Raw genomic sequence first — 19931 nt, 5'->3', positions numbered from 1 at the left:
TCTTATTATTTCTAAATTGTAAATTAAATGTCATAGGAAAAAACAGTACATACAGGGCTCAGGGCTATATGGTCTCAGGTATCCACTGGGGATCTTGGAATAAACAGATCCCTGTGGATGGGGGGGACTTCTGTACTGGTATTTGCATTAATGACTCCCAAATCTATACTGCCTGCCCAGATCTTCCCCCCAATGTCTAAAACTCTTGTTTCAACCACCTGCTACATGTCTCCAATCAAATGCTCCAGACACAGATCAAACTCAACACATCAAAAATCCCTGGTGAACTCACCATTCAAACCTGCCCAAACCTTCTTCCTGTAATCTCTAATTCAGTTGTGGCAATACAAACTACATAATTATACAAGCTAGAAGCAGAAGTCTTACATTTTTTCTTATCTCTCATCTCCTTCTTATTCAATCATCAAGTACTACTGACATTAAGCCCAAGATATTTCTCAAATATGTTCCCATTTTTTCATCCCGAATACAGTTGACCACTGAACCACGTGGGAGTTAGGAAAAACTGACGTCCTGTGCAGTCAAAATACTGTAACTTTTAAGTCTCCCGATTACTAATAGCCTACTGTCGACCCAAAGCTTTACCAATAACATAAACAGTCTATTAACACCTATTTTGTATGTTAGAGATATTACACACTGTATTCTAAGAATAAGAAAAAGAAAAAATATTAATAACATTGCAACAGAGAGAAAATTAAGAACATTTTAAGAAAAAGAAAATGTATTTGGTATTCAATAAGTGGAAGTGGATTGCCATAAAGGTCCCCATCCTTCTGGTCTTCACATTCAGTAAGCTGAGGTGCAGGAGGAAGAGAAGTAGTCGGTCTTGCTGTCTTAAGGGTGGCAGAGGCACAAGAGATAGAGGAGGTAGAGGCAGAAGGGGAGGCAGGAGAGGCAGCCATGCTCTGTAACTTTACAAAAACACATTGTAATTTGTCTAACTTTTCTGCTTTTTCAATCCTCTAAAAATGTTTCTATCTGGTCCCAATCCTTGTGCCACTTTTTAAATTTCAGTGCCCACCATCACAGAAGGGTTCATGTCATAAAAGTCAAAGCATTCTTGAGTATCAGAAACCTCCTGCCAGATTCTCTAATGTCAATTTGGTTTTTGGCACTGCTTCTTCTACATCTTCCTCATCATCTGTCACTGGTTCAGAAGCACTCATCTCCATCAAGACATCTTCTGTTGATTCTTCTGGTGTGACGTCCATTAGCTCTTGAATTTTTTCAAGATCCATATCCTGAAACCCTTCACTCCCCACTTTACCACAGCCACACTGTCTTTCAGGATTCTGACTGGCTCTGTCATAAATCTTGCGAAGTCATGTACAACATCTGGACACAGTTTTTCTCTAGCAAGAATCTATCATTTCGGGCTAGATGGCTTTCACGGCTTTTTAACAATGATGGCATCTTCAATGGTGTAACCCTTCCAGACTTTCATCATGTTCCCTCTATTGAGGTTCTCTTCCATAGCAATGACAATCTTTTCCATAGATTACTACTACTGTGTTTAATGAGCCTTAAAGGTACGTATTAACCCCCCACCTTCCCCATCTACAGGCTGAATTTAAAACACTTTATTTAAGGTCAAGGATACAATACCTTCAGTGATGAAGAACTCATGAGGTTCTGCGTGGCTAGGTGCATTGTCCAATAGAAAAAATACTTAAAAGGCAGTCCCTTACTGACAAGGTACTTTCTGACGTCAGGGACAAAGCACTGATGGAACCAATTAAGAAAAAGAAGTCCAGGCCTTCTTGTACAACCAAAACACTGGCAGCCAGTATTTATCTTTTCTTTTCACGGCTCAGAGGTTAGTAGATTTATAGATAAAGTCAGCCCTGATCATAAACCCAACTGCACTTGCACAAAACAGCAGAGTTAGCTTATCCCTTCCTGCCTTGTACACCCTAGTATGTGCTTCTCTTCCTTACAAGCCAATGTCCTTTGTGGCACTTTTTTCCAGAATAGGGCCCTTTTGTCTACATCAAAAACCTGTTTAGGCAGATAACCTTTCTCCTCAATGATTTTCTTGATGGTGTCTGGGAACTTGTCTGCTGCCTCTTCATCGGCAGAAGCTGCTTCTCCTGTTACCTTGATACTTTTTAAGCCAAACTTCTTTCTAAAATTATCAAACCATCCTTTGCTGGCATTACATTCTCCAGCTTTAGATCCTTCACCTTCCCTTGACTTTGTCATGTAATGACTTCATTTTCCTCAATTCATATTAGAATCACTAACTATACTTTCCTTACAGCAATTCTGCACCCACATACAAGCTGCATATTCAATATGAGATAAAAAAGTATTTTGCAGGCCAGGCGCGGTGGCTCACGCCTGTAATCCCAGCACTTTGGGAGGCTGAGGCGGGCAGATCACGAAGTCAGGAGCTCGAGACCATCCTGGCTAACACAGTGAAACCCCGTCTCTACTAGAAATACAAAAAAATTAGCTGGGCGTGGTGGCGGGCACCTGTAGTCCCAGCTACTCCGGAGACTGAGGCGGGAGAATGGAGTGAACCTGGGAGGTGGGGCTTGCAGTGAGCTGAGATCACGCCACTGCACTTCAGCCCGGGCGACAGAGCGAGATTCCGTCTCAAAAAAAAAAAAAAAAAAAAGTATTTTGCAAAAAGCACAAGGTTTTTGCACCAGCTGGCACAGGTGTAGTGACGGCTTCACAAACTTCCTTTTAACAATGGTACTGGCTTCATTTACCTAGAAATGGCAGGTAACCACAGCTGCAGAACTTAATCTAGTGCACATCAAGCAATTCAACAATTTCTTGTAATGTCATGACTTTTCTCTGCTTTGTAGGAGCACTTCCAGGTTCACTAGGGGCACGTCGAATGGGTTCCATTGGGTTATTCCAGGTTTACAGTATTCCACTAAGCATAATGAAAAATATGTGAAAACCGCAAAAGAAAATTTTTACTGCACTACAAAGAGAAACTGCTCAATGAAGATATTAGTCACAAGATGTTTTTCTGTTTTAGACAGGGTCTTCCTCTATCACCAAGGCTAGAGTGCAGTAGTGCAATCATAGCTCACTGCAGCCTCAAACTCCCAGGTTCAAGGGATCCTTCCGCCTCAGCCTCCTGAGCAGCTGGGACTACCGGTGTGTGCCACCATGCATGGCTAATTTTTTAAATTTTTCTGGTAGAGCTGGGGGTCTTGCTTTGTTGCCCAGGGTGGTCTTAAAACTCCTAGGCTTGGGCCAGGCACGGTGACTCACGCCTGTAATCCCAGCACTTTGGGAGGACGAAGTGGGCAGATCATAAGGTCAGGAGATCAAGATCATCCTGGCCAACACAGTGAAACCCTGTCTCTACTAAAAATACAAAAAAATTAGCCGGGTGTGGGGACGGACACCTGCAGTCCCAGCTACTCGGGAGGCGGAGGCAGGAGAATGGCGTGAACCCAGGAGGTGGAGGTTGCAGTGAGCCGAGATCGCACCACTGCACTCCAGCCTGGGCGACAGAGCGAGACTCCGTCTCAAAAATAAATACATAAATAAATAAATAAAACTCCTAGGCTCAAGCAATCCTTCTGCCTCGGCCTCCCTAGGTGCTCCAATTACAGGTGTGAGCCACTGCACCTAGCCACAAGGCATTTTAAGTGCATACTTGCAACATTTGATTGAGCTTACCCTGTTAGCAGTAAGAGGTGGCTATAAAATGTATTACAGCAGTACAGTATGTACTACAGTTAATTTTATGCAGTTACAGTTTAATACTGCATCTTTACACTTGTTTACATTTCTCTTGACTGCAAATGGCACCATGTACAATCTGTAAGTGTGTGCCTAAGTTTTAATAAATTTTAGCTTTTTGTAATAGATTTGTGTATATTTTATGGTCGTAAACGATACACAGACTAGCATCTACATACACTGTATGCATTCGTAACAGTTATTTGTTGTTGTTATTTTGAGGCTACACATTTCATCTGTGAGTATTTTCAAATCTCCATAAAGTTTTCCAATATATTCATTGGAAAAAACCCATGCAGTAAGTGAATCCATGAAGTTCAAACCCATGTTGTTCAAGGGTCAACTTTACTACGGTCTTAAAACTTTCACCTGGGCCAGGCGCGGTAGCTCACGCCTGTAATCCCAGCACTTTGGGAGGCAGAGGTGGGCGGATCATGAGGTCAGGAGTTCAAGACCATCCTGGCAAACACGATGAAATCCCATCTCCACTAAAAAATACAAAAAAAAATTAGCTGGGTGTGGTGATGGGCGCCTGGTAGTCCTAGCTACTTGGGAGGCTGAGGTAGGACAATGGTGTGAACTGGAGAGGTGGAACTTGCAGTGAGCAGAGATCACGCCACTGCACTCCAGCCTGGGCAACAGAGTGAGACTCCATCTCAAAAAAAAAAAAAAAAAACCAAAAACTTTCACACTTCATTGCAAAAGCCTTCCAAACACTATGAACTCCAACGTCATGGAATCTACTCCTTCAAAATCACAATCAAAATAAACACAGGCATACCACGACCCTATTCAAAACCCTTCTATGGTAGCATAGTAGGCATAGACCTAGTTTATGCTCACTTCTCCACACCTGTCTGACATGTATTTCCTAACAACATTAAACCAATGGGGATTCTGATACAACTTGCTATTTCTCACTATCTTTCCATCACTGTCACAGCCCCTCCCCACTTATTTCAGTTCCCATATCTTTTTTTTCCCCCTGCTTTTGGTCCTCCTTCGCTTTGCCTTTTCTTTATCTAATTCTTTACATATCTTCTGAACACAGCTCAGGTGTCATAACCTCCAGGAATCCTCCGCTGAACTCCTCAAGCAAAGTTAACAACTTCTTCTCAGTTCTTCCCTGCTATTTTATAGTGTAAACTATATTTACCTAACTATACACTAAATAAACTGTAGTGTATTTTTGTTTATATGGGAATGTGGTGATAGTCTATAACTACTAGTGACAGTTTGTAACCACCACTACACTCCCATATAGCTTAATTATCTGTTTATGCATCTTCTTTCACTAGACTATGAGCTTCTTAAGTGATTATGCATTTTTCTTCAATGCCACATTGAAGGTTGTAAACAAATGTCTGTTGAATAAATACACTTTACTCATGTTATACCAATGTAATTTTGACAACACAAACATTTTACTTATAAGTCACAATGATACGGGAAAATGGTTGAATGTGTTTACCCTCAGCAAGTAATCTAATTTTTAAATAATCAAATATTTTTCTAACAGAAGTAGTGTACAAGTAACACACTTTTAAATTTTACATCAAGCAATATTTTCAGATTTTTCCCATTCACCTAACTAAAGGCCTCACTCAGAAGGCTGCTTAATCATTAATTTTACTAATAAATATTAACTGGGAAAAAAATGGCAGACGAAATAGGCCCTTCAGAAGTGGATCAATAAGCTACAATCTTTCCCTAAAACAAACAAGTCCAAAAACTACGTATCAAATGAAATGGACTTCAAGTGCAGATTAATACATCCACACGATGGGGTCTTGGCATCAAATACACGTCAACAGCCTTGGCAAAATAATGATGTTACTAATGAACTTTAATCTTTCCACTTGCCCATCCCTGACACAGAAGCAACACTAACTGCTATCGAAAATTTTTTTAAATGACTAAATGTTCAACTCTAACCTCATCAGTATGTTAACAATAAAAACTTTAGGCTATACTTCATTCCAGGAACAATAAAATTTAAAGGCTCTAACTTTATGTATTAATGTGTTTTTTTAAAGAGTAGTAACATTCTTTTAAAGTAACATTCTAAATTATTTGAGCAGGGCTCTAATCCCATTGATAAAACTGATTAAGTTGCAATAACTGCAAATACGCTAAGGGATCTAGCAACCAATGCTTCAGCAAAACAATAAACTGCACACATATTTATCATCTATATATACAAACATATAATATTTGCTATCTAATTATTAGAGGTATACAGGACCCTTCCCCAAGAAGGCCAAGTTACAAAATGATCAGCAAGCAAAGTAAATTCATTCAGCAGAAAAAGAAACAAAAGCTTTTTTAAAGGAAAGATATAATTAAGGATTCTTAAATGCATATAGTTTAGTGAGACTTTTAAAAACGAAGTCAAGAATTTAATTTTTAAAAGTGATCTTTGCCTCCTTACCTCCCTCCAATCCAGGATTACAATTTCCTCATCAGTAAAGTATCAATGACAAAAATAAGTCTGTAACGGTCTTTGTTTTCTTTAAAGCAAAATCTGTTCATTTACGTTACTTCTGATTTGTAACCTTCAAAATGCCTGAATTTGAAAGCATGTCAGTCTATTATATACTTACACATCTTGAAGTTTCTGTGATTACTAAGAGAGAAAACTACATCATGAGACAAATTAAAACTAAAATGAAAAGAAGTGAATTCTTAACATCTACTACATACAAAGGACAAGAAGTCTTCAGTCCTCTGTGAATAATTTTCTACAAGAAAAAATTTAGAACAGGGTGGGTGGGGGAAAGGGTGAGAATTTGAAATTCCAGGCAATTCAGAATGACACAGCTAGAAAAAAAATAAACAAGCAAAAATACTTGATCTTAATTTCAAGCTCCAGCCTCAAAAAAAAAAAAAAAAAAAAAAAAAGCTTTGGTACAAGTATCTGAGGAATGGCAGTATTTTTAAAATCAGATAAGGAAGCTCCCTCCCAAACTCTAAGCACCTCAGAGTAGATAAAGTCTCTCTTCCTTTATGTCAGTGTATCCCTTACAATGCACAGCACAATGTATAGATAATATTCAAAAAATATGATCTGAATATAGTCCATTTGCAGTTAACGATAAGGAGTCTTATTTGATGACCAACCAGTATACAATTACTTATGACATCTGCAATAATACCATTTATCCATCAGTTATTCCTTAAGCAACATCAACCATCAAAAATATAGCCAAAGATCCAAGCTTTGAGAAAAACAGACCAGCGGGACACATTCAAACAGACTTTGAACAAATTAACCTTTCAAAGCTCACTTTCCTCATTTGCTCGTGGCCAGAGAAATGTGAGATGGTGAACTGTGGGGTAATTAAGAAAGTCTGCGAAAACATCTGGCACACTGCACTTGCTCAATAAATATGTTTGTTTATTTCTTCCCCGCCCATGCAGAAGAGACATATAGCCTTGATTAGTGACTTAAAACTGCATGTAAAAACTACTGATGTTTGGTTAACTGGTTTCTCTGGTTACAGTGGAGAACAGATGGGAGTGGAGGAGTGCTGCCAAAAAAAGAGCTGATGTCAAGGAAAAAGAAAAAAAAAAGATTATCAATTAGAAAAGCACAGCAGCATGGGACAATTCCATGAAATCACAACTTGATCAAAATTCAATTGGGCTCTAATATCATTACAGAACAGTAACATTCATAATGAGAAAGTTAAATCCTCAATAGAAGGTTCAATTATGATTTGCATTTCAGTCCTCAACATGAGTAGGCTATCCAAAACTCAATTTGAGAATTTGGGAAATTTGAAACAATTTTTTCAAAGACACAAGGTCAAGCTTCCAGATTAGCCTGTTTAAGTGAATTTAAGTCACGGAGCAATTGAGCTAAAAGTACTAACAACTCTTTCAACTATATCTGTGAATGACTTTCGCATATATGGAAAAAAAAAGTATGTATAACATTTCAAAATGTGATAATGATCACAACAAGTAAGATACAATAATGTAAGTACTCTCATTGAGGTAAAAAGCTTGTCACTGTTCTACGATTGGTGCTATTTTTACCCATAAAAAAAGAGATGTTACAGGATTCCCTTAAACACATTTTATCCAAAAAACACAGTAGTCATCATAACTAGAATTCAGACATCATACGTACAGACCCTCTGTATTAAGAAAATGAGTGATTACATCTAAAATCAACACTATAAAATTTGTTGTATTTCCCAATATACTATGAAATCCAAAACACTACTATTTATACTATTTAACACTACTATTTATACATGGGTCACATGTATATAAAATTACTCTTTACATATTCTTCTATGATAATGTATAAAAACTCTATAAACTGTAAGACAATGACAAATTGACTGTACCTAAATCAATTACACATAACCTAAAGGGAAAGGAAAAAAACATACAAAATACTGAACTGCCATAGTTTGCTGTCTTTGAATGACTCTAACTGTAATCAAATAAGATATGACAGCAAAAGATCTATGACATAAATTTTGTTACAAAAATCTGCTATAAGCCTGTTTAAAACTTTCCTGCAACTGTCAACTCACCAAAAAAATGCACACAAGAACACAGCTAACTTTCCCACTGCTTCACATTGGAACTTAACCATCATCACTGAAATATACCATTCATAGTTTAAAGAAAAATCTAAGACTAAAAAAGTAGGTAATTCTTGCAACATCACACAAAATATTTCAAAGGCCACAGGAAAACACTAGTAGTTGGTGCCTAGATTTATGTACAAACACATAACTGTCTTTTACTGAAATTTTTGGAGCTCAAATGAGCCTAAGGTAACCCCAAGTTAAAACCTCCTCATTTTACAACGAAGAAACTGAGGCTAAGGAGCTTATCCAAGATCACACAGCGCAATGAAGGAGTCCAAGGGTCCTAAGCTGAGTGTCCCTCCAGAGTACCATGTCAACTCAAATCATCAGAGTGCTCAATACTGAGAAACCATTTTATAATTAAATAGGCCAGTGTTAACACTGAGTTACTATGGCTACATGTTTGTTTCAGTCTGCTACAGAGAAAGAGCTTTTAACCAGAAATCAAGCTTCTGGTCATGGTTCTTCCATAAATTCAAGTCAGGAGTGTATCCCTTGGTAAACCACTTTCTCTAGACCTCTGTTCCTCATCTGTGCAAGAAAGAACAGATTCTCTCAAAAGTCTCTGCCATGGTTTGAATGTCTGTGTCTCCTCCAAAATTCATGCTGAAATTTAATCGTCAATTTAGCAGTATTAAAAGGTACGGTAATTCAGGTGCAATAGCTCACGCCTGTAATCCTAGCACTTTTGGAAGCCAACGTGCGTGCAATCGTTTGAGCCCAGTAGTTCCAGACCAGCCTGGGCAACATAGTGAAACCCTGTCTCTACAAAAAGAAAAAGAAAAAAAATAGCTGCTGACCTGCACCTGTTGTCCCAGCTACCCAGGAGGCTGAGGTGAAAGAATCCATTAAGCCCTGGAGGGTGTGGCTACAGTGAGCCAAGATCAAGCCACTGCAATCCAGCCTGGGTGAGAGTCAGAAAAAAAAAAAGGTAGGGTCTTCGGGAGGTGATTAACTTATAAGGGTAGAACCCTTGTGAATGGGATTAGGTGGCCTTATAAAAGAGGCTGACAGAGTTTACATTTTGCCCTTCTGCCTCTGCCATGTGCAGATACAGGATTCCTCCCCACCAAAGGATTCCGAGAGGAAACTGCATCAAGACGTGGTGTTGGAAGCAGACAGCAGCTCTCACCAGACAGCAGAAACTGCAGCACCTTGATCTTGAACTTCCCAGTCTCCACAAGTGTGAGAAAATACATTTCTGTTCTTTATAAATTACTCAGTCTGCAGGATTTTGTTATAGCACCACAAAAAGATTACAGGAGTCACTTTTAGTGCTTAAAAATTAAAATACTAACATAAATAAGAGCACGCAAATTATTATTTTATTTGGCTAGTGATAGCATTCATCAAAAAAGCATATTGCTTTCATGTCTCATTTGCATACACCAAAAGTAGCAAATTATTACTAGGGAATTTAATCCTTGTATTTCCAATACATTTTACTGTTTATCACTTTAGTATATTCTTAGAGACAAAAAATTAAAAATCAAAGTATTTTAAACATATTAACTTCAAGGAATCACTTTTTGCAAAGTATACACTTAGATTTCTATTAACCAATTTTTTTTAATGTGTGTAGTCAGCCTTACAATTTAGAGTAGCAAAGTGTTAACTCATAAATAGGTCAACTAGTAATAATAAGCCTTTCTTACAGGTTATGCTTTTGACTGTTTTATTCAAGTCAATACACACTACGGTCCCCGTAAACAAGTTATATATTCAAATGTTACTGAACAATGCACATTTCCAAAGTTTTTCCTTTTATAAATGGTCCATTTACTTAAAGCCATTACTTAAGCTTACAAAGGAAGCTTACGAAGTCTCCTTCCAACACCTGGAACCTAAAGTTAGATTCTTTTTGTAAAGAGAGTAGTGCACTGTACAAGCTTCAGGGTCCCCAGATCTGCCCCTGGCTAATAATTAAAAACGTAACCTTAGAATTAATTTTCTGTATAATGAAAACAACACGAACTTTTCAGTCAGACATACCTGGAATTTGAATCCCAACTCTGCCCTTCTCCAGCTGTATATGTAATATAAATATTTTACTAGTCCTCCCCGAGACCCAAATAGATTTAAAACAAGAGTAACAACAACATACTTAAAATTGTTTTGGGGATTTCAGATAATTAGTTCAAAGTATCTAAAACAGCCTACCACAAGTCAGACATCCAACAAGTTGTCACTAATCTTATAAGACAACCTCTAGCGGAAATGGAAAGGAATTGGAGATGAAAAAGAAAAAGGAATTTTTCACCATCACTTTGGAGAGGACAGGGCAAACAGAAGAGGCTAAGAGTTTCTCAGTTAAGAGCTGTTCTAGGTAAGAATGACTTAAAAACACATATGTCAAAGAATTCCTCTTAGCGGTGATGGCTTGCTTTTATAAAAAAGTATCGCTAAGAAATCTTGTATTTTCTTCAAGCAGGTAAAAATTCCCCTTTGAAGTCGTTTTATTCATCTGCTCAGCAGTAACATTTCTCATTTAAAGAGTAAATCTGGGTCCATTCCTTTCTCAATGATTACAAGTACCAAATGGAGGTCAAATTAGGAAGTTTTGCTTAGTTACACTTCCAACTTTAAAACCGAATTTAAAAAAACAGAATGCTGTCTAGTAGCAACAGACTTGGATTAGGAGTTAAGGCAACTATAGGATCAGTTCTCAATTTCCTATTAACTGTTATCAAGTTGAGCAAATAGTATTCTCCTCATCTTTAAAAAAGATTCATTAATAAGTAGTGATTTTGAAGCAATGGTTAACAGAATTTCTTAAAATGAAATCTTTTACAGAACCCCACATATAAATGGTAACACAGAAGCTGCTCTTAAGGACCACAGAGGGAGATCTGGAAGCTTTCTACTTAACACTTCCTAGGCCTCCTGGGTCCTAGACACCCTCCAGGCTCCCTGTAAACGTTTGAAAATAACTGCCCTACATGAAACAGAATTATAGTTGAAAATTTTGATTTTATCATTGGGAAATTCTTTAAAATGTCTTAGTGATAGCACTATTAGAAAGCATTTTCTGATATGATTTCATTTAATCCTCAACAATTTGTGAAAGACCGCTGTAGTTCTCATCTTAAAGAGGAGGAAACAAACTTAAAGAGTCTGTTAGTTTCTTTATTCAACATTGTGTACTATATGCTGGGTGCATACTGCCGTACTGATCAAAGTCATAAAAAAGACTGAGGCCTCAAGAAAACTATGCTCTAAAAAAGGAAACACAGACTCCTCTCTCAAGAATCTTGGCTGTGAAAGGAGGTGGTTACTATAATGCAGAAGACAGGGAAAAGACATCTTCCTTCACTGAGACCGGAGGGAAGGAGTCGAGAATGAGTAAGGATGCAGATTAAATAATATAATTGAAAGGGAAGAATGCTGAAAGAACTTTGACCTTTCACCTAATTACATTCCTTTTTCACAGTGATGTAGTAGTTAGGTTTCTTCAAGAGCAGTAAGAGAATTCTCAATAGAGAGCTTAGGGACAATGTTAAAGTTTGGAATAGCTCAGGCAAGAAAGGGGAGAGGAAGTTGACCTGGGACACAAAAGAAACTGCTCAGAGGCAATGAGAGTCCAGCTAAATTAGAGACCACTGTCTTGCAATTTTCTCCAGGAGCAGCTAGAAAATAAGTTCAGTGGGAGCAAATAGGTGGAAGGATCCAAGATACTTTCTGCTGCTATTTCTGGCCTTGTTCTGGGGAGGTAGTAAGAAAGAGGCAACTGGTAACATAGGTGGAAGTGAAAGCACCATGGCTTGGGAGAATGAAAGGGTCTTCCCGAGATCAAAGGGCACATTAATGTGAGAAGGAACGAAGAAACAAGATAGAATAATTAAATAATAACAGCTTGAATTTATTTATAATGCTTAGTATGTGCCAAGTACTATTCTAAAGAGCTTTATATGTATTAACTCCATCTTTAAAACAATTTTATGAGGTAGGTATCATCATTTTTTCCTTTTTACAAAAGAGGGAACAGACAGACACTAAGTGATTTGCTCAAAGTCCTACATCTAACAAACAGAAGAGCTAGGATAGAATGCAATATTGGAGCTGGAAGATTTTTAAAGCAGTAGGATGACAAGCTCTAAGACAGCGTGAAGATCCCTGCAATACAAGCCTGACTGACTGCCACTGTAGATCCAGTACCTGACCCATAGCAGCAACACACAATAAATGTATTTTAAATTGAATAAATAAATGACTTCCACAGGCAATGAACAAAATTAAGATAGAGGCCAGACATATCTGTGAGGAATGTATTAACATAGTATCTGTGAGGAAGGTATTAAACTCCTCAATGACTGAGGAAGCATGAGTTCAGGAAGTCAGATGGTCATAGGGAGAGAGCAGCAGGGTAATTCTCAAGCCAAAAAAGATGATGAACATGGCAATAAACCACATCTGGGCCCAATGATTCAAGGACTGTAAGAAAAATAAAAACCTCAATTCAAAAAGATAAACCTGCATCCTCAGGGCAAAGCCATGTTTCAGGTGGAAAGAAATCAAGAGAATTTTAGGAATAGGCTGAAGATACAGGGAAATTAATCTGCAAGAGAAATAGGGGACCACAGTGTACAATTTAACAGTGTGACAGAAAGGGATGAGATGTGAAGGGGAGTCATGGTGGAGGAAGTGAAATGTAGAGCACAGCTAGTAAACAGAAAGACTGGACCACAGACTAAGCCTTCTGACTCCCAATTCAGGGTCACTGATAATTTCAACTCATTTTTCCAGGAGACTAGGCTGACTACCCTGCTACATACAGAAAGTGCCACAAGATCTTTAATGACACACTACTACATCTTAAGACTTCACTTAGAGCTAGAAAACTTCAAACATTTCAGAGCATCATTTGTACTGACTTACTGAATTTATCAATTACTATGGTTTAGCTTAGAGGACTAGTTTCTCATTTAATCAATCATTCACTAACCACCCACACTACGCTAAATGCTGTGTGGGTACAAAAGGGTGTCTAGTATAAGATTTGGACAGGGACCACAACCTAGTTCAGGAGTGGGGGAAAAAAGGGGGGGGGAAGGGGAGGAGAAGGAGGAGAAAGGGAGGAAAGGAAGGAAAAAAGAAAAACTAGATGTGTTTTTAGATGAACACTCAATGTACATATTATAGAACATGCAAACCAAATGAGTATTTACTCCTTCAATAAAGTTACGAGAGGTTACACAGTTATTCCAAGGATTATGTGTGAATCATATAGGAACTTGTTTTTGAAGCCACCCCTCAAGAGCCAACAGGATTCTTTAAGTGTCCCAGTGGTACTAAACCCATATCCTTTGAGAATGCTTTCTTAGCACAATTCACAAACTGGCTCTGCAGGCTTTTCAAAACTTAAGTTCTAGAAGTTGTACAATAATATGACAGGACCGCTCAAATAAGTGTATGGCATTCAATGTAACTGCTTGCAAAAATAACATCCAATTTTTAATATTGGCCTAATTATGGCTAAATATTGGTATAACAATAGTTAACTATGTGCTAAGTTCTATTTTAAAGCTTTATTTATCACACAACAAACCTGTAAGGTGGGTCTTATTAGCAGTCTCATTTTACATAGAGGAAAACTGAAACTACAAGAAGTTAACTTGTTAAAAGTTATGCAGCTAGAGGCCGGCGCGGTGGCTCATGCCTGTAATCCCAGCACGGTGGGAGGCAGAGGCAGACAGATCCCGAGGTCAGGAGATCAAGACCATCCTGGCTAATACGGTGAAACCCCGTCACTACTAAAAATACAAAAAATTAGCCGGGCGTGGTGGCAGGTACCTGTAGTCCCGGTTACTCGGGAGGCTGAGGCAGGAGAATGGTGTGAACCTGGGAGGCGGAGGTTGCAGTGAGCTGAGATCGCGCCACTGCACTCCAGCCTGGGTGACAGAGCGAGACTGTCTCAAAAAAAAAAAAAAAAAAAAAAAAAAGGTGATGCAGCTAGAAAGACGTGGAGCTGGTATTCAAGCCCACACTCTTAACTACTATGCTTTCAGTCTCTTTACTTTTTAGTCACATCCCTATATTCGTATGTTGAATACTCCAGTGCAAAAGTACATGAAAATTCTCTATTCACAGTTTTGTTCCCCTAAGTAGTCAAAGAAATGCAAATTAAAGCATTAAAGTACTATTTTTTCACCTATAAAATTAAACATACATTATGTTGGGTAAGACACTGCTACACAGAAGTTAAACTGATACAACCTTGGGAAATACAATTAATTCTTAAGAGTGCTCACTTCAGAGCCAGATTGCTTGGGTCAGAATCCTAGTTCTGCCACTTGGAAGAATATCTTAAGCAAATTATTTAGTCTTGCAAAGCCTCATCTGTAGAACAGACAATAGTATTCTAGAGAGTTGCTCAAATGAGTAAGTTTAGACATGCAGAGTACATGATAAACATTTAGAAAGTGTTAGCTATTATTATTACCTTTATGGAGGTCAATTAGGTAATATATTTCAGTTATGTTCAGCTCAATAATTCCATAATCAGAGACGGGCTCAAATATTCATGTGTCTAAATAGTCGCAGTTGCAATCTTCTTTAATAGAAAAAATATGGACTCCCTGGAATCAACCAAATATTTGGCAATAGGGAAACAGTTAAGCAAACTGAAGTAAAGTATGATAGTCATGAAAAACTATGTGTTAACTCAGTGATTTGTTCTTACTAGTAATACCTTTACATTTTGTTGACCTTACAATGGGCCAGCAAGAACTACTTTTTTAAAAAGTTGCATTATTTAAAACTACAAATTGTCTAGTAACTTTTATATAAACCTAACAAAACTACTTAAGAGCATCCATGTACTCTGGAATGAAAATAACAAAAAATTACCGCTGAAGTCTCCCAACGTACAATATAACGAAAAGGCATACCACTTTTTCTAGCCTTAATCATATAATCTTCCCGAACTGGACAAATGCTTTCATCCCTTAACTTCATTTAATGAATGATGTACAAACAAATGAAGCAGTCTCTAATTTGTCTGAATCAAGTTTGTGACTTATGTATTACTTAAAAAGCCAAATTTTTACATTATATTTCATATTACTTAAATAGTTTCTAATTCACTATTGGAACTAATAATTTTCCAGGTTCCTCTGAATTGCTATCTAGAAAGACAAGGCAAAATAAATACTTTGTTAGTAACAACTGTATGCTTTTATTTTTCTAACTTCTAAAGTCAGAGGGGTACTAACAACTATGACAATACTGGCTGTCCCAAAACTATAAACAGTATCAGTTTGAGTGTAACACTTTAATGAATCTGTTTCACCCTGTTTCATAACATGAAAAATGAAAAACAAATTTATAATTAATTCTCTGCTCTGTGTGATCTGCAAGACTACCATCCAGCTTTCCTCTATGCACCAGTCCAGGTAGTACTATGCAACAACTACCTTCCCTAAGAAAGAGAAACCTACTATGAAGATAGAAGCTGTTCCCTCAAATCTAACAAACATTTCTGTAGCTCGAAGAAAAAAAAACAAAAAAAGATTAACTGTACCCATCTGCCCTTAGACTCTTTCCTGTTAAGTATATCACAAATGAACACAAAACTGTTTCACTAATGTGAGTCTCTGTATGTTCCAGCCAACAATCACTTCCAAACAGTTGCTGTCATGCTACACAGGTGGAGTTCATCTAGCATTAGGGAGTGGGCATTTCATCATAACACTCTTTCTCACGGTGAGTTAGCAAGCTTTTTATAAACTAACTGAAGCTACTTCCAGGACCCCAAGGTAGAGATCTTAAGAGCCTGATTACATTCTGGAGACACTCACCTTCATAACAGGTTTCCCAAACTCTGAAGGCTAGGCCAAGAAAGGCTTCATTACTGTTTGACAGAGGACAGGACGGCATTTTCATTCAAATGTAACCCCTCCAATTCTAATCAAGCTCCTCAAACCCATATGGACAAAACCCCATACAGTAAAAATGGTAAGAAATCACTTTTCAAAGATAAAGATAATAAAAGATTTACCTGACAGCAACTAATCCTACATGGTGGAACAAAGCCCAGGAGTAAGAAAGAGACTCCCTGGGGCAGATTATTTGATCCAGACCCGCATTATTTCCAGGAGTTTCACAATTACTGCCTCCTTTCTTTAAAAAGTTATATGGTCCTTGTTGTTTCTTCGCATACAAATAAAAGTTTAAACATTATCAAAAAGATGTGAAATGATATACTTTGTGCAATGCACGAAAGCTTATAAACTGGAATAAACTTTTCCTTTGTCAACAGCTTACAAAAACAGAAACTTCCTTATTGTCTTCCATCTTAAAAAGAATTTCTAGGAAAAGGTCTACTTAAAAATGCAAATTGTGCATTAAACTGTGTATTATAACTTCTACAGACAATGATACTTAAAATATGCACTAAGGCTGCATGCGGTGGCCCACACCTATAATCCCAGCACTTTGGGAAAGAGAGGTGGGCGGATCACCTGAGATCAGGAGTTCAAGACCAGCCTGGCCAACATGGCGAAACCTCATCACTACTTAAAATATAAAAATTAGCCAGATGTGGTGGCACAAACCTGTAGTCCCAGCTACTCGGGAGGCTGAGACACAAGAATCGGTTGAACCCAGGAGGTGGAGGCTGCAGTGAGCCAAGATCATGCCACTGCACTCTAGCCTGGACGACAGAGCAAGACTCTGTCTCAAAAAAGAAAAAAAAAATGCACTCAAAACACTAAAAAGAATCTGACATTATTGATGGAAATTTATCTGGAGTAGTATCTATAAAATATCCAGTAAGTTCAATTACCACTCTATTTTGCAATGAAAACAAAACAATCTCAAAACATAATTCTATACTTTTCTACGAGTTAATTTTGTAAAACAACCTGAGAAGAGTGCTTGAGAATTTTTATTTTTATTTTTTTTAAGACAGAGTCTTGCTCTGTGGCCCACGCTGGGGAATGAAATAAATGGGGGGGTGGATTTTGATCAAAGGGTACAAGTTGTAAGATGAATAAATTGTGGAGATCAAATGTGCAGCACGGTAAGAATAGTTAATAACATTGTATTATATACTTTAAATTTGCTAAGGAAGTAGATCTTAATTGTTCTCATCATGCAGACAAAAAAAACGGAACTATTGGCCAGGTGCAGTAGCTCACACCTGTAATCCCAGTATTTTGAGAGGCCAAGGCGGGCGGATCAGGAGGTCAGGAGTTCAAGACCAGCCTGACCAAAATGGTGAAACTCTGTCTCTACTAAAAATACAGAAACTAGCCAGGCGTGGTGGTGCATGCTTGTAATCCCAGCTACTCGGGAGGCTGAGGCAGAAGAATCGCTCGAACCCAGGAGGCAGAGGTTGCAGTGAGCCGAAATCATGCCACTGCACTTCAGCCTGGGCTACAGAGCGAGTCTCCACCTCAAAAATAAATAAATAAATAAAAAGAGGTGATTTTGTGTTAGCTTGATGGTAGTAAGCATGTCAGAATGTATACATTATCAACACATCATATTGTCCACCTTAAACACAATTTTTCTTTTTTTTTTTTTATGAGACAGAGTCTTACTCTGCTGTCCAGGCTGGAGTACAATGGCATGATCTTGGCTCACTGCAAGCTCTGCCTCCCAGCTTCAAATGATTCTCGTGCCTTTGCTCCCGACTAGCTGGAATTATAGGTGTGTGATCACCACACCTGGTAAATTTTTGTATTTTTAGTAGAGACAGGGGTTTGCATGTTGGCAAGGCTGGTCTCCAACTCTTAACCTCACGTGATCTACCCGGCTTGCCTCTCCCAAAGTGCTAGGATTACAGGTGTGAAGGTGTGAACCACCTTCTCCAGCCGAGTGCTTAAGACTTTTGGTGAAACTATAGTTTCCCTTAAATTATAGTAACTATATATCCAAACAACAGATGTAAAATACAGTTATTTTAAAATACGTACATATGTGGATCCATAAACAATTAAGGATGTACATATGTATAACCATAAACAATTTTTTTTTTTTGAGACAGTTTTGCTTTTGTTGCCCAGGCTGGAGCGCAATGGCGCTATCTCAGATCACTGCAACCTCGGCCTCACAGGTTCAAGCGATTTTCCAGCCTCAGCCTCCCAAGTAGCTGGGATTACTAGGCATCCACCACCACACCCCGTGATTTTTTTGTATTTTAAGTAGAGATGGGATTTCATCATGTCAGCCAGGCTGGTCTCAAGCTCCTGACCTCAGGTGATCCACCTGCCTCCGCCTCCCAAAGTGCTGGGATCACAGGCGTGAGCCACTGCACCCAGCCATATTTTTTCCTTATGGCATACTATGCATTAACTACTTTTGACCAGCAACTCATGCAGTCTGTAGTTATGCACAAGACTGCTAATCTGGAAGACAGGAATTCTGAAGGTCCATAAGCACACGGTTAACAAGATAGAACTATGAAATACCCTACCACTGAGATATATATATATTTGTAACAAAGGGTCATAAACTATAATAGTTCTTTTCAATGGGAACTACTTATGAATGTTATTAATACTTATTAAACAGTAATGAAAAATTCTTTTAGAAATCAGCAGCTATTAACTACTGAATATCAAAACTAGTCACTTACTTCTGTAAAGTTTTCAGAAAAACCTGCAAAAGTCATAGACAGAATGGGTCCAAATTAGCTCATAATCATAACGAAGCTAAAAAAAAAATTAAGTTCCAGTATTATGTGGTAACGTATCACACAACGTTATTATACTGGTCAGCTAAAGGAATAATGAAATTCTCTCCCACCTCTTCTCCCCAACAATATTAGCTCCAGAAGGCAGGGATCTCGGTCTTTCTAGCTATCCTGACAGACGCCCAGAACAGTGCCTGGCACATAATATTCAATATTTACTGAACAAATTAAATGATGGCAAAACAGGCAAGAGCAGGGAAACCTGAAGTGGTCAGAGTTTGATTACACATAGATGAACGGTCAATCAGAACGCCATTCACTTGAGTGAGTTGATGTCAAATTTGAGTTCCTCCACATTTTAGCAAAAAATCTTATTCAGAACGTAAGACTTCAAGAATTGAGTAGTGTAAGGCCGCAAACACTCCTAGAAAATCTGTTGTATAGGCCGGGCGCGGTGGCTCACGCCTGTAATCCCAGCACTTTGGGAGGCCGAGGTGGGTGGATCATCTGAGGTCGGGAGTTCGAGACCAGCCTGACCAATAGGGAGAACCCTCGTCTCTACTAAAAATACGAAATTAGCCGGGTATAGTGGCGCCTGCCTGTAATCCCAGCTACTCAGAGGCTGAGGCAGGAGAACCGCTTTAACCCAGGAGGCGGAGGTTGCTGGGAGCTGAGATCGCGCCATTGCACTCCAGCCTGGGCAACAAGAGCGAAACTGTCTCAAAAAAAAAAAAAAAAAAAAGAAAAGAAAAAGAAAACCTGTCGTATAAAACTATTAACTTCATAAAATTCTAAGTAATTCTAAACTCTAAAGTGATCAGAATTTAGTAGGAAAATTAATATTAATCACAAATTCATAACCCAGCTCTGTGCCCAATCATAAGGGAAAACATACTAGTAAGCTTCGTTAGTACTCTATTGTCAACATTTCTCATGTTTACTTAGAAAAA

General features: G+C 38.3%; 1 protein-coding gene across 1 annotated transcript in view; it reads right to left on the bottom strand.

Annotated features, from left to right (window-relative positions):
• Nucleotides 1-19931, bottom strand: part of CUL3 (cullin 3) — a 112838-nt gene that overhangs the window by 90942 nt on the left and 1965 nt on the right. The window lies entirely within an intron of this gene.

This window comes from Macaca thibetana, chromosome 12, assembly GCF_024542745.1.
Source record: "Macaca thibetana thibetana isolate TM-01 chromosome 12, ASM2454274v1, whole genome shotgun sequence".
Classification (NCBI taxonomy): Eukaryota; Metazoa; Chordata; class Mammalia; order Primates; family Cercopithecidae; genus Macaca; species Macaca thibetana.
The sequence above is the reverse complement of the archived record's forward strand: the minus strand, read 5'-3'. Positions and strand labels throughout refer to the sequence as shown.